The sequence below is a fragment of the Lynx canadensis genome, chromosome B1, assembly GCF_007474595.2.
Source record: "Lynx canadensis isolate LIC74 chromosome B1, mLynCan4.pri.v2, whole genome shotgun sequence".
Taxonomy (NCBI): Eukaryota; Metazoa; Chordata; class Mammalia; order Carnivora; family Felidae; genus Lynx; species Lynx canadensis.
The window spans coordinates 191046200-191062101 of NC_044306.2; the positions used below are offsets into that span (position 1 = coordinate 191046200).

General features: G+C 36.0%; 1 pseudogene; it reads left to right on the forward strand.

Moving 5' to 3' along the window:
* Positions 1-12662, forward strand: part of LOC115513094 — a 34194-nt pseudogene extending 21532 nt beyond the window's left edge.
* Positions 12663-15902: the final 3240 nt, after the last annotated feature.

The following is a 15902-nucleotide window of genomic DNA, read 5'->3' on the forward strand; positions in this document are numbered from 1 at the left end:
GGTGAAGGTTATTATCAACTGCATCTGGGAGATGCCAGAGTCATGTCACATTTTCAAGAGCTTGCAGCCTAGTTAGTCGAGAGGGAAAGAATTCCTGTGAGTCATACACGGCACACCTTACCTGTAGAAGACAACCAAGGCCATGATCGGAATGAAGACCAGAATGATCAAAGTTCAAATTTTAAGACCTCATGCCAAGTTTATAAACCTACATGTTCTATTCTTTTGGTTAATCCAAAGAGGAAAGAGGAGAGATTTTTCAGTTCTTTAGGACAAGCAGCCTGTCTAAGAAGGCTTGAGAAGAAGATAAAGATTCTTACTGGGTTTTGTGACTGACTACCTGGATGCATTTGAAATTTTGCTATTCAAAGAGAGCTGAGACAATCACACAAGTAGAATTTAGTCTTCTGTTAAATTCTTTACTTCTTTTTTTTTCAGAAGTCACAACCTGATCCATTAAGCTCCTGCTTTCATTTAGTGGTTCTCTCTCTAAGCTGACATCCCATAACACAGGGACATTTTCCAAATATATTTATGCCATCAGTTGAAAAGAATTCCCACCATTAACACACTGTCAAAGACATCATCACCGAAACTGCTAAGTGTTTATACAGAGTCATGGAATCTCAGCAGTTTATTTGAGAGCCTATTGTGCACATTTGTGCCTCAAATATCTCAGCCTTAAGTGGGTCCTTATTAACAGTAGATATAATAACGTTACTATATTCTGGAGGGAAAAATGAAGGCTGATTAGGCTGGCTTTTCAGTAATGGAGAACCAGTGTCATAATAGAAGGCAGAGGAGTTTGAAAACATGACAAAATTTTCTGAAAGCTGGATGATATATAAAACATTTGATTTATCATCTCTGTACAGCCAAGAGTAGGAACTTCTAAATAGGGTGTTTTGAAACTCTCCTTTTTTAGCACAGTGGTTAAAATCATAGGCATTGGAGCCAGAAAGCTTGGGTTCAAATCCTGGTTCTGACACTTTCCTGATCTGTCACTCATCCATAAAAACAATAGGAATTAATAACTGGACTTACCTCACAGGGTGGTGGGGAAGAAATCAACATTCACAAGATGCTTAGAGCAGAGCTCAGATTATAACAGCACTGTACAAACAACATTAGATGAGCATGGGGTATTATTTTTCTTGGGAGTTGATCCTGATAGATCATTCCCTCACCTTTCTGTCTGAGGACTGATAATTAGAGTGTCAGACATTTCACTGTTTACTCATGTGCTCAAATCATGGCAAAAGCTATACTGTGAGTACAATAAATCCTCTCAATTGTTGCCACATTACTGTAGTTTTAATTCTTCAGTTAATTCTCCAAATTGGCTCAAATTCTCTATCATCCTTGTCATTTTCACCTAATTCCATAATTAATTCTTGATGGGATTTGGTTCCCAATGCTATTTGCGTTCTAAAACAGTCAGGGATTGGAAAGCAGCAGGGTAATTGCCTTGACAGCGTTTTGCTTGGTTTTGTGAACCTTGTTTTGGATATATTCTAGAAAGAAGGATCCAAGATTTGTGGAATTCAAAATCTCATCTTGGCAGCAATAGCATTTGACTTTGCACAGATTGTTAAAGAGGTGAGGTACTTTGCTCAGCAGGTGAGAAAATTATTTCTGTTAGCCATTATGACTGTCATGATTTGGGGAAGCAATTCAGAAAACCACTTTTATAATACTGAAAGGTTTCCTTGACTTTCACTAAAAGAATGGGGGAGCATTAGCAAAATTAATTTAGTCAAAGCAAAGCAATAACCAATGTAATCATCATTTTGCAGATGCATTATTCATTCATTCATTAATTCAACAATTATTTATTGGATGTTTTCTATGTGTCTCTTACTGTTTTGGTGTCACAATAAAATGGTGAATAAAACCTGGGCCTGGCATCCATATGCCATAGTCTAATAAATTTTAGAAATGTGGTTTTGAATATTAATTCTAAGTATCTACGAGTATAATTGAGAAAGCATTTTTCTTGCTATTACCTCTAATCAGTCCCAATATTCTTGTGTACACAATAAAACAAATGTACTTGGATTACATTTTAAACTCAGAAGTTTAGAAATAAAGATGATTCTGGGAGAAACTTCCTCAACCACTGGATATATCCCTGTGGTTAATTGTTCAGTCTCAGTGCCATGTGTAAGAGGGATCATTATTTCACTCAGTGGTTCATAACTGTTCTAGACTGTAAGATCTTACAGGGACCATTTTTATTGGTCTTCATATTCCCAGTGCCTAGAAGAACATCTGGAATAATGGTTCTTAGTTCTGGCATTTTTCATTCTTTCATCTTTTATATAGCCATATTAATATGGTTGTCTGGACTTACTGTGGGCCTACAAATGAAGAATCTTCCAAGGTATGGACATGTCTATTTTAAAATAGCCAAGAGAGGTTTCAGATGCTCAGTTAGGCTTGAGGGTTGGGTCCCACCAGTATAGAACTATTAACTGAATGAGTGAGTGAGTGAGTGAACGAATGAAAAATGTCATCACAAATGTGTACAGAAATCATGTTACATATTTCGTTGATATGTACGCCCAAATTTTAAACTTTCCTGCAACAGAATTGAAAGTGATTTAAATAAACAACTGTCCTTGCCAGTCTTCTATTTGCAATTATCCAATTTGTCAATACGATATATGTCTTACTTCCATTAACTTCTGTATTTCCAAAGGAGAGCTGTACCCATTAGAGACTAGAAAGCTTTCGCTAGGCTGACTCACAAATTAGAGGGAAGGTTCACAAGATGTGAACTAGTTGATTTTTCAGGCAAGCAGGGTGAGTAAGGAGAAAAGTCATTCAAATACCTGGGACCTGAAGGTCAAAATCTTCCAAGAAGTCAGAGATGCTAAGAGTGAAGAGCAGCTGGTGTTCAGCAAGCAGCCCACAAGTTGCAAGGGAAAGTAATGACTCAAGGCAAGTACTTGCACTAATATTTTGTCCCAGAGTCCTCTTTTCAGTATCTATTAACTTTCCACAGGAAAGTTAACACTTAAATATAGGATCTTAAGGACGAGCTAGTAACGTTATGAATTCTGTTAGATTTACACAAATCTTAAATGAAGTCATGATTCCTTTGCACACTTTTGCACATTTAGGATATGCCTAGAATGTGTTTTTTTTTAAATGCTAGTAATACTGAGAAAACATATGGATAAGAATAAGCTTTGCCAACAATTTTAAGCTCTGAATAATTGCAATGCAAGAAGTGATTAATTACTAAGTGTTTTAATACTAATTCAATTAACTCCATTCATTTTCCTCACCACACTGTCTTTAATTAGCTGATTTGCCATTAAAAACAGCACATTTGTGACAAGAATTGTACAGGAAAAGAAAAGGAACATGCTGTCATTTGAATTCAAATGCTAATTTACAACCAGAGCCTAGGGAAAGAAATACATTTTGTTTACAAAAAAATCAAAAAGGAAGAAAGACAAACAAAAAACTCACTGCTAGGCAATAGTAAACATATATTCATCTAACTATAAATATCTTCTATAATATAAAGCTTTTAGAATGAATTGTCAGTTAGGAACAACATTTCAGGAACTGCTTCTACAATTCAATCAAATTTAATATAATTTTAATGTTTTTCAAAAGCATTTTTTCTTCCAATGTTTTTACTGCAGAATACAAACATGTTAATCTAATTGCTTGTGACACCACTAATTCCCAAGATTGGATCATTTGATTTTCAGGATAGGTGAGAATCAGATTTCTAGCAGAAAGAACCATCATTATATTGGAACTTAATTGAATACTTGACCTCAACCTGATCTGCAAAGTTATTAATGGGCTAGCATTTATGTAAATTGATATTGCTTTATCATCTTCTTCTTTCCATTTATGTAAAGGGCATTGTGCATAGAATGCCTGGAAGGATGAGTTACATTAAATAATAACAAGGAATATTTTATTCATTTATAGCTTACCTTTCTGGATTACAGATCGTTTAGTATCATAGCAAGTATGCTTTCTCTATTATAACATTCTCAATGCAGCAGCATGTTCATTAAATACCATTGTTAAAGCATATGACATTGTTTTGTAATCTCTGTAGGTAGATGCCATTTTGGTGGTGTAAATGTGAGTTGTTATGTGGTAAAAGAAAAATGACACAGAAGCCAGTATTTATTCAGAAAGGTGGAAATGGCAGACATCATTTTCCAATCTGATTTTAATCAAGAAATTAAAATAGTATCTAGTTGTATTTGAAAAGTACTATATCAACAGGATAACACCTGTTGGTCTGTCACTTTGGCTTGCAATTGTGCTATTAAAATGTTTTCGTTAAGAATTTATATTTTCATAAAGGACAAAACACAATAGTAAAACACCAATTGACACCAGTTTATTTCAATTAACATAAGCAATATCAACAATATTTAACTTCAAAAACAGATATAAAAACACGTTCACTTAAAAATTGCTAGTCTTTGGGGCGCCTGGGTGGCGCAGTCGGTTGAGCGTCCGACTTCAGCCAGGTCACGATCTCGCGGTCCGTGAGTTCGAGCCCCGCGTCGGGCTCTGGGCTGATGGCTCAGAGCCTGGAGCCTGTTTCCGATTCTGTGTCTCCCTCTCTCTCTGCCCCTCCCCCGTTCATGCTCTGTCTCTCTCTGTCCCAAAAAGTAAATAAATGTTGAAAAAAAAATTAAAAAAAAAAAATTGCTAGTCTTTGAAAACATTCCTCAAAGAAAAACTGTTATCAGCTCTTATAACTCTACTTGTTTTCTAGGGGCAAGATTAAAGGCTATAGCACCAAGATACTTCAGAAGAAGGTGTCTCGCGAAGATTTAATCACTATTCCACCTGGTTCCCTATATGTGCTGAAAACTGATACTTAGTTTATGGCCTAGCAAAGATGAAGTTTGGAGATCAGTGATAAATTTGATTTTATCACTTGATTTTATTACCTGTCCCACTTCTTTTCTAAATGTTTTTTTTTTTTTTAATTTTTTTTCAACGTTTTATTTATTTTTGAGACAGAGAGAGACAGAGCATGAACGGGGGAGGGGCAGAGAGAGAGGGAGACACAGAATCGGAAACAGGCTCCAGGCTCTGAGCCATCAGCCCAGAGCCTGACGCGGGGCTCGAACTCACGGACCGCGAGATCGTGACCTGGCTGAAGTCGGACGCTTAACCGACTGCGCCACCCAGGCGCCCCTTTTCTAAATGTTTTTAATGCTTATCTATTTTTGAGAGAGAGAAAGAGCATGAGCGGGGGAGGGGCTGAGAGAGAGAGAGACATACTACCTGAAGCAGGCCCCAGGCTCTGAGCTGTCAGCACAGAGCTTGACACAGGCTTGAACTCACAAGCTGTGAGATCATGACCTGAGCCAAAGTCGGACCCTTAACTGACTGAGCCACCCAGGTGCCCCTCCTCTCCCACTTTTTGTAGCCCCTTTTTTTCTCCTTCCTTCTTTTCTGATTTCAACATGCCACATGTCGTTATAGTCCTTGCTTCCCAAGGCACCAACCACTGTAGCTTGCAAGGCCTGATGTAATCCATTTCCCACAATGGGAATAGAGTTGAATTTGCCAGGATCTGCTTTGGGCCTAGAGTGAGTATTGAGACAAGATAGGATAATGCGTCAATGACAATTGGGGTGGGCGTGCTGGCAATGCCAGCAACAGTTTTATACGAGAAATCACTCACTCCTAACCCCCATGATAATTCATTGAACCTGAATCCACCACTGTTGAATTTAGATCCTACATAGTGGTCTAAGGACCATCCGCGGGGAAGTTAAAACAACAATGACACTCCATTTGGCATTATGAGAATTACATTTGCCTCATGGATCTCTGTAATATATAGCATAGTGGTTTACAGGGGAAACTTTGGAACCAGACATATCTGAATCTGACTACCAGCCTCAATGCTTATTAACTATGTAAACTTGGGCAAAAACACAAAGCGATTAAACGTCCTGTTTCTCATGGAAGCATAATAGTACTTTTCAGAGAGGACTGTAGAATAGATTCCATTAAATAAAGGCTATACGGCACTTAACACACCATCATGCCCATGGTAAATGTTCAGTAAATGTTAGCTATATTGTTATTATCATTATTATAATTAGAGTCATCAATGATGGTGAGCAATAACAGTGTTCATCAAGCAGCCTCCCACATCTCCAGCTTCCACTGCAATTTGTTGGGACCATGTGATTACTACTGGCAAATGAAATGTGAGGGACAATGGTGTGCATCACCTCCAGACTGAGGCAATTAAGAGGTAGTGTGCTTCCTTCACCTCTCTCTCATTCCCTGCTACTGTGACCTTGGAGACTACATATTCCAGATAATATAGCTACAAAGTAGAATAGTTCCAGCAATTTAGATTGAACTTTATATGAGTGGGAAATAAATCACAGACATAGACATGCTAGGGCTATTTTATTTTATTTTATTTTATTTTATTTTAATTTACCATAACATAGCCTAGACCAAACTATCAAATACAGGTATTTTGAGATAAAGATGATAAATCTAATTGCTCCCATTTTATAGTAGGAGATACTAAGGTTCAAAGATTTAAAACAATTTCCCTAAGCTTCCAAAGATAATTAGTGATGTTACCAGGATTCGCTTTCAAATCTTTCCATCCTGTGGAATGTTTACTATAATCTAGAGAACTTGGATTATGATCACCATAATAAAAGAACATTTATGATGAAGATCTGAATCTATGCAAAGCCTCTCAGTCAGCCAGCATAGCATTAACAATCTCTAGACTTACCCTCACCAAAGTAGGTGCTTATAGAATAAGAATAGCACTGTATATTAAACTCTAGTATTCATTGTAAGAAAGGTATTTTTATTATAGTAGGTGTCACTTGATGGTAGGTTAATTATTAAAATATCATCTGCTTCACTGGAAAAAAGAAATCCTTGGATTGATTTTCCAGGCATCTAGTGTTTCACAGGCTCACCTTGTCACCTTGAAATTTCAGAGATGTTGAGCATAGATCACTCTTTTCCCTCTAGAAATACAATTCAGTAATTCAGGGCAAATAAACTAAAATTTGCTTATCTTATTCCTAGGAGAATTGTGGCTTTTGGAATCCTCACTCTTTCTTTGGCCTCAAATGGATTTAATCGTCATTATAAAACTAATAAATTAAACTGAGTGCCAAAATTGTTACTGAGTTGACTGATATCCTTGATGTGTCATCGCTGTTCCCCACCCCCACCCACCAAACTCCCTTCCTAATTTGCCAGGTGGAACAAACACGATCAGGCTTACATCTTGCCTATTATTTCAAGGAAATTACTTGCATTCTGAATACTTTCCACTGTTAATAGGTTTTCTTTTTTTTAGACAAATTGGTATTCATTATGTTTCCTTTGGAAAAAAAAATGCATTCAAGTTTCTTAAAGTTCCAAAAAAACACCTTTAGCTGGTTTTATTTTCTTTCTCAATATGTACTCAGAGCCCATTCTAACAGAGTTCATACAAAAGCATTTGCTTTTTTGTGCCAATTCTAAAGAGCAATAATGTTTTTAAAGAGAAAACTTTGCTTTTAACAATTTCAGCTGAGTTTTTAACAGTTTTTGAGTAAATGAATTATACAATGCACACTGGATATTTCAACAGACCTAGGATCTAGTTTTAGTTCTTCCAGTAACTAGCTATTTGAAAATAGAAAACTCGCTTACTCGTATTGAGCTTTAATTTAAAATCCAGTAGTGTGGGAAGACAAAGCTCTCTAAGGTCACTTCCATCTCTACCTCTGCACACCAATGTATATACATGGTGCTTTCAATTTAATCTCACCTGGATTTGTGCAATATATTCCTAGCTAATCCTCTGTAGTTAATCTTTTACCCACCACCCACCAAACAGTTCTCTTCCCTGTAGTCACTCATTTTTCAATAGCTTCATAAAGTTACAATTTCCATATGATAAAAGTTCTCCACTGTAATTGTGTAATTCAACAATTGTTAGTAAATTCATAGAGTATTTTGCAATCACCACAATTTAGAATATTTCTATAAACTCCCAATCTCTCTTGTACCTCTGTATGTTTAGTCCTGACTCTCACTAACATTGTGAGACAATGGCTGATCTACTATGCGTCATTACAAATTTGCATTTTCTGGGCATTTCACCAAATTCAGTTATACGTATGCAGTCTTTTGTGTTTGGCTTCTTCCACTTCGCATAATAGTTTAAGTTTCTACTATATTATAGTATGTATCAGTAGTTCATTCCTTTTTATTGATAAATAGCATTACTTTATAGGGATACTACCACATATTGTCTATCCATATACCAGATGGTGGAAATTTGGATTGTTTCCAAATTTTGGCTATTATGAATAATGTTGCTATGAACATTTGTGTACATATTGTTTTAGGAGCATAGGTTTTCTTTTCTTCGGGGAAGATTATTAGGTGTGGAATAGCTGGATCTTATGAAAATGGTAACTACTTAAGAAATTGCCAACTGGTTTTGCAAAGAGTTGTATCATTTTACATTCTAAGCAGCAATGTACAAAAGATTCATTTCTTCCGCATCCTGTTCAAATCTTGGTATTGTCTGTCTTTTTGGTGATAGTCATTGTAGTTGGTGTGTGGTGGTACCTCACTGTGGTTTCAATTTGTGTCTCTCTAATAGCTGATATTGTTGAGCATTTTCATGCGCTTACTAGCTTTCACTAGTGAAGTCTTTAGTGAAATGTCCATTCAAAATTTTGCCTATTTCAATCGGGTGGATGGTCTACTTATGATTAAATTGAGAGAGTTCTTTATATATTGTGGATACAAACCTTTTACAGTTATATGACTTACAGATATTTTCTTTTAGTTTGTGCATTTTCTTACTGGTATATTTGAGGCACAAAAGTTTTTAGTTTTGAAGAAGTCCAATTTGTAGAATTTTTCTCTTACCATGGTCATATCTTAGGATTCACTGAGCAACCTAAGGTCACAAAGATTATCCTACATTTTCTTTTAGACGTTTTATAGTTTTAGCTCTTACATTCAGGTATCCAATCAATTTTGAGTTAATGTTTCGCATATGGTGTGAGTTAAGGATCTAAGTTTCTCTCCTCCTTTTTCCCCTCTCTTCCCCTCCTCCTCCTTTCCTTCCTCCTCCTCCTTCTTTTTGCATAGAGATTTGCAATTGTCTCAGCATCATTTGGACTCACAATTGTGTTTCATTATTCTCTATACCTATCTTTGTGCCAGTATACTACCTTGATTACTGTGCTTTTATATAGTATGCCTTGAGATCAGATAGTGTACATTCTCCAACTTTCTTCTCTTTCAGAAGAGTTATGACTGCTCTTAGTTCTCTGAATTTCCATATAAAGTTTAGTTATCAATTTCCATTTGAAGAGACTACTGGGATTTTTAAAGAAAATGCATGGAATTTATAGATCAATCTGAAAAGAATCATCTTTTAACAAATATTGAGTCTTCCAGTCCAGGAAATGAAATGCCTTTTCATTTATTTTAAATCATCTTTAATTTCTCTCAGTGATGTGTTGTAGTTTTCAGTGCATCTTGCATTTTATCTTCTATTATAACTAAGAGTTTTATTATCTTTGATGCTATTATAACAAGAACTGTTTTGCTTATCGACTTCAAGTTTTTCAGTGCTAGTGTATAGCAAGAAATTTGTAGGAACCATCCTTATCCCCATGGATTCTTTAGGATTTTTTTTCAGAGCATCAATATCATATAAACATTTTACTTCTCCTTTTCCAATATGAATCTCTCTGTCTCTCTCCCTCTCACTCTCTGTTATTGCCTTATCACACTGATTAGAACCTTAATTAGCAATGTTCAGTAACATTGACAAACCAGACATCTTCCCTTTATTCCAAATATTAGAAAAAACATATTGTCTTTCAACAATAATTTTGATGTTACCTGTGAAGATGCCCTGTAGCAAGTTGAGTAAGTGCTCTTCTGTTCCAATTTTGAGGGGAGTTTTTATCATAAATGAGTGTTGCAATTTTTAAAATGTTCTTTCTGCAACTATTGAGATAATCATGTTGATTTTTGTCCTTTATTCTACTAATAAGGTATATAATATACATGGATTTTTGGTTATTCAACCAACCTCGCGTTCCTGGAATAAGCTTCACTTGGCTGTGGCATCTAATCCTTCCGTAGATTGCTGGACTTGGTGTGATAACTCTTGATATGGAATTTTTGTGCATATATTCATAATGAATATTAGTATGTAGTATTCTTTTCTTGTGAACTTTTAGTTATCAGGGTAACACCTGAGTCATAGTTTTGAGTTAGGTAGCGTGCCCTTCTTCTGTAAGAGTTCTTGAAAGATTGTCATTTATTCTTTAAATATCTGAATAGAATTTTCCAGTGCAACCATCTGGGCCTGGGCTTTTCTTTGAGGAAGATTTTTAATTAGTTATTCAATCTGTTGTTGAATCCCACTAACAGATTTTTAGTTTCAGTTACTGTACTTTTCCTTTCTTAAATTTTAATTTAGTTCTTAATTTTAATTTATAATCCTTTTTTTTTTACCATATCTATTTTTGATTTATTGTTGTCATGCTTTCCTTTAAATCCTGAAATATGCTTTTCTTTAGTTCTTTGAACACATTTATATTTGCCTTTAGGTCTTTGTCTGCCAAGTGCAACATCTGAGATCCCCTCAGTGACAGTTTGTATTGACTGTTTTTTTCTGGTCCAGGCCACACATCTTTGTTTCTTTGCATATCTCAACATTTTTTGTTGGAAACTGGACATTTTAGATAAGGTAGTTGTAACAACTCTGTTTTTTTGTGGGGTTTTTCCCCCACAAAGATTGTTGGTGGTTTTTGTTTGTGATTTCATTTCATTTCTTTTCTTATCTTCATTTAATAGTTTCTTGGACTAAATCTATGAAATCTGTCTCCTCTTCAGTTTGTAGTTATTGATATCTTTGCTCAGTTCATTTTTATTATTCTTGGTTTTTCTTTTAATTTATTTTTTAAAATACACCCAGTGTTAGTATACTTTAGTCATCAACTAATAATTGGACAGAAGTTATGCTCACCCACCTCAAGTCGGTAAGATTTTGGTGTGCTGCATATGAGATATATCTGCATATGTGGAAAAGTTCATTAAAATTCAGATCATTATCACAACTACTCTAGATTTTACTTTCCACTGAGCCCTTTTTGGTTTTCTATGTGCATGTGAGCATCTTCAGATTTGGTCAGAAGTGTGGTTGGTAGGTCTTTTCTTTCTCAGACTCAGTCAAGCCTCAAGCATGTTCCTATACACTTGGTTCAACGATTACCACATTGGGCCAATAGAACCCTTGGTTTTCCCTGTGATTAAGAGTGGGCATCACCACCACTATGAACTGAAATAGTGCCTTTTGATGGCAGCAGAAGCTATTGTTCCTCATGTCTTGCCATGCTTTGGTAGAACTTTCATATCTACTGTCTTGTGGGGGTGTGGATGGGTAGGAAACAGCCTTGAGCCAGAATATCACAGAGTCCCCACTCTTCTGGTGAGAAGTTCAGAAGTTTTTTTTTTGTTTGTTTGTTTTTTGTTTTTTTAAACAAAATACTTCTCATACTATTTTATGCCTTTGGTTTTATTAATTTCCAAATCACTGAAAAGATTTATTTTTTGCTTTATTTCTGTGTGTGTGTGTGTGTGTGTGTTATTTTTGCAAAATATGGGGGAGGATTTGCCTACCTTTCTACCCAATTGTAGTCTGAAGCCACTTATTTTTGTTATATATATATTTTTTTTCTATATATTTATATTTATTTATATATTCATGTTTCTCTGCTTAAAACACATTAGTGGCCTCCCCTTTTCCTTAAGATAATACCTTTCACAATCTTAATATTTAGTACCCCATCTATTGCATCTCTATGGCAATATTTCACTCCATGCGTCCCCTTCTCCCTATGGTCTACCACACCGGCTTTATTTGATGCTCTGTGTCCCCTCCTGCCATATTGCCTTCATAGTTGGTGTTTCCTGCCTGGAGCACCTTCTCCCCCTTTCCCCCACTCCAAAGCTAACTCTTTTTTCCCTCAGATTTTACCTCAGTCATCATTTTATTATCTTTCCAGCTAGATTAATTGTCCTATTAAAAATTCTTAAGCAGCAAATAATTCTAAACCTTAGTATTTACCGCATTATTTTCTCTTTATTTATTGCAGGCTGAGAAATAATCTGTTTTGCTTTCCATCATATTCTCAGTGCCTGACAGGATGCCTGGCATTCATTAAAATAAACAGCTGAAGGATCATTTTCTTAAACATTTGTTAAATATGGGGTCTGATTATCCTGAGCTGGTAAATAAAGTTTGACATATAATTTCTTTACATCCACTATGAACCAGACACCTTGGCAGGCATGTAGAATACAAACATGAATTAGATGCATTAACATCACTTTTGCACATATTAATTCGAATGGGCATTTTCTGCTTTAACTTTATTCCAGTAAAAATACTATCCCTTGAACTAGGCCAGGTAATACTTCTCTCCACAATTGAACGTGACATAGGCAAAGCAGTTTATGCAAAGTATCATTGGACACAATGAATTAATGTTTTGAAGTTAAATTTTAATGTTTCACTGATTTCTGTATTTAACGTATAAAATTGTTTCTCTTTCCAGGTTGTAAAAGAGATAGAAGTATGAGAAAATTATACTCGTTTTATAAAGTAAATATTTAAATAACATTATGCTAAAGGTAATGCAATCAATGACAGAAGTCCACAGGTAAAATTTTCTCATAAAATTGTACTTTACCTGACTTATACGTGAGCAACATAGAAACAGCTGATTTTATAATGTTTTTGCTGTCAGAAGAAAAAGAAGTAGAGAAGCAGAAGGTAGAAGAGAAAGGGGAGAAAGAAATGGGAGGGAATGAAGAAAAAGAATTGTTGTATGCGTAGATACTATGGAAAAGTATCCTGTTGTTCCCGCCTGCTCATCGCTGTGTCATTTGCCGTGTCTTACCGGAAGCAGTATGTTCCTCCGCCATTGGCAGCCGTGGCCACGTGATCTGCTGTAACCAAAGGGTTATAACCAGAAGTGATGTATATCCAGAGCATGTTTTGCCAGTTCTTTTGTCTTTCTCCTTTGCCACAAGAATCGCACGTTTTGGAAAGAGGCCTTTCCATTAGCCTGAATCCTAAAATGAGAAAATGTGCGGAGCAGAGCCCCCATGTAACCCACAGCCATTATTTGAAATGGGGGAAATAAACCACTGTTGTTGAAATCCTCAACGAGTTTGGGGTTATGGCAGTCATACCTAGGAAATGAGGACCAAAACAAGCATTGTAAATTGTTGAGAGCTTTTTGAGGGAAAAAATAGAGAATTCTGGATTTCTGCTTTTTAAATGCCATTTTATTGCAGTGAAAATAAGCCATGTTAACCTGATACACATTTCCAAATGTTTGTGCACACAGAAACTACATAAGAATAGTGAAGCAAGTTAAAATAACAGCCACTCCAAAGAATCAATTATTGTTTTCCCCAAGAGCCATTGAAGGAAGTTAGTTTCCCAAAGTCGCTTTGATAAAAGTGATACTCCACAGGCATTACCCCGGGCTTGGATATGAGCTTCCTGCACTATAGTTTCCAAATGTGGAAGGTAACAGTGTTTGAACTTCAGAAGATAGAAGGAAAAGACACTGATCTTGGGGACTCACAGAAGACTAGATACCCAAAAACTGTTAAATGGGGGGGGGGTCTTAGTATTCTTTTTGTTTAAACAACTAACTACAAATTTAAGAGCAAGACACCTTCTTAGGTAGCTCTCAACTTACTTTATTTTACTAATTTCACACATCGTGATTTTATTTTATTTTCACATATTGTGATTTTATTTTAATTTATTTTACTGAAATTTTAACTTAATTTTATTTTCTTAGTTGTAATAACTAAAGGGCATGGTCTGAGAAGTCCATTTTCATCAGTTCCTGTTCCCAAAGGAGGAATGTAGAGAAGGGACACAGGGCTTGATGCGTTTCAAGGCTTTTTTTAAAGGACATTTATTGGAAAATGTTGATCCAAAACCATGGAAGCCAGGTTGGATGTTGTTACTGACCACTGCAGAGGCAGAAATTTCATAAGGGATTCAGGAAGAAGCCAAAACCTTAAGTGACCATTTAGGCACTTTTCTCATGTGAGGATATACAGGTCTTTCCTTGACAGGAAATTACCTGCAAGCGAAGCATTTTCATGGTGTACAATTTCTACGTGCATCTCAGACAGCCTTTCCCGTGTCATTTTCTTTCTTCTTACTCTGTCATTATAGAATATAGACTTCCTAGGGACAGACATTGCCTTTGTCATTCATTCATTTATTCAACATTGTGGTTTTGTTTTGTTTTGTTTCTCATTTATTTTTTCTTTTTAAAAATTCTGTTCTGCGCTTGCGGTCTAACAGAGACATGTTCGGTAAGCACAACGTTATAATAAAATCTGGAGAGGGCTCTGATAGGAGTACATGAGTAGGATGGAGGAGGTGTGCTTGCTTCAGCCAGTGTGCGGAGTAAGGGGTTAAAAAGTGAGGCCCTCTTAGAAAACAATTGGAGCTGGTAGGTGAAGGAAGGAAAAAGAAAGTTCCCTGTTCCCGGGAAAGGGACACGAGAGGACCAGGGGCAAGACTAGAAACTGCAAGTCACTCCACTGAACTGGAAACTAGCACTTTGAACTTGCTTTATTTTCGTGTGATTCAAATCTTCCACTCATCGAACCATTTTGGAACTTCCAATGAGGTGCCCTTCTTCGTGCTCTCATTTCTAATTCATTTACTAGAACTGACTGCTTGGGTTCGGAGAATTGGTGGTGAGATACACACACAGGTGAACACTTTTTTTTTTTTTTTTTTTTTTTTTTTACTGTCATTGGTTAAGTATTTTGTCTTGTTATAAAGTAGTCCCAAGAGTAGCTCATGTTCAATGTGTATGTTTCCTGAAGATAGACTACACTGGCAATTTTTAGCTTTTCCTGGAAACAACTCCTTTATTTAAATAACTTTCTCCACTCCCTGCACCAATACCTTAGTTTAACTTAGCTCTCTACCTCCTGACTTATTTTTATTCACCCCCTGGCTTGTTTTTCTAGCTCTGGTCTCTCCATCAACTTATTCAAAGTCAACTTGATCATGTCACTTCCTGGCTCAAAGAATCTTTCTTTATTCCCTCTGTGTCTGGCAACTTCTCCTGGATTCTAGTCCTCCTTAAGCAACCTTTTACTTACCTGTTTTCTCTGTTTCCCATTCCTCTCCCCAAAGCCAGACTCTTCTCTCCAATCTGTCCTCTTGGCTTCCTTCATCCATTTTTCTTTCCCATCCCTTTTTCAGACAAGTTTTACTCATCTTTCAAAGCTCTATTCAATTCATTCATCTTCTTTAAAGTTTCCTTGTCAACACAGAGAACACCACTTCAAGCTGAAGACTTGTTCTCTGATTTTTTCCTGTGCTTTCAGTCAATTCCATGAGACTTATTGCTGAAAGAGATTGCTGTTTTGTATAAATCAATTCTGTCCTTTAAATGTTGGTATTGTCTTCTCAACTAGATTGTAACATCCTTAGGGATGGGAACTGTAGCCCATAGTGTTCTGTGTTCCACACCAGCCTCCCTGTCTACTGAGCACAGAGGAAACTCAGCAGATGCAGATTGTAGCAGAAGCACTTTTCTTATTTCCATTCTTCACTTAATTAAAGACTTCAAATTTGTATGTTAAGTAACTGATAAATCATCTTTTAAAGTTGCCTCTTACCTGCTTGCTTTACAATATGCATACAAACACAAAACAAACACGTTTAAAATTTAAGGTGTATGATGTATCTCAATTTCAAGAACTTGAATTATTTATGTTGGTCCATTTATTTATTTATTTATTTATTTATTTATTTATGATTTTTT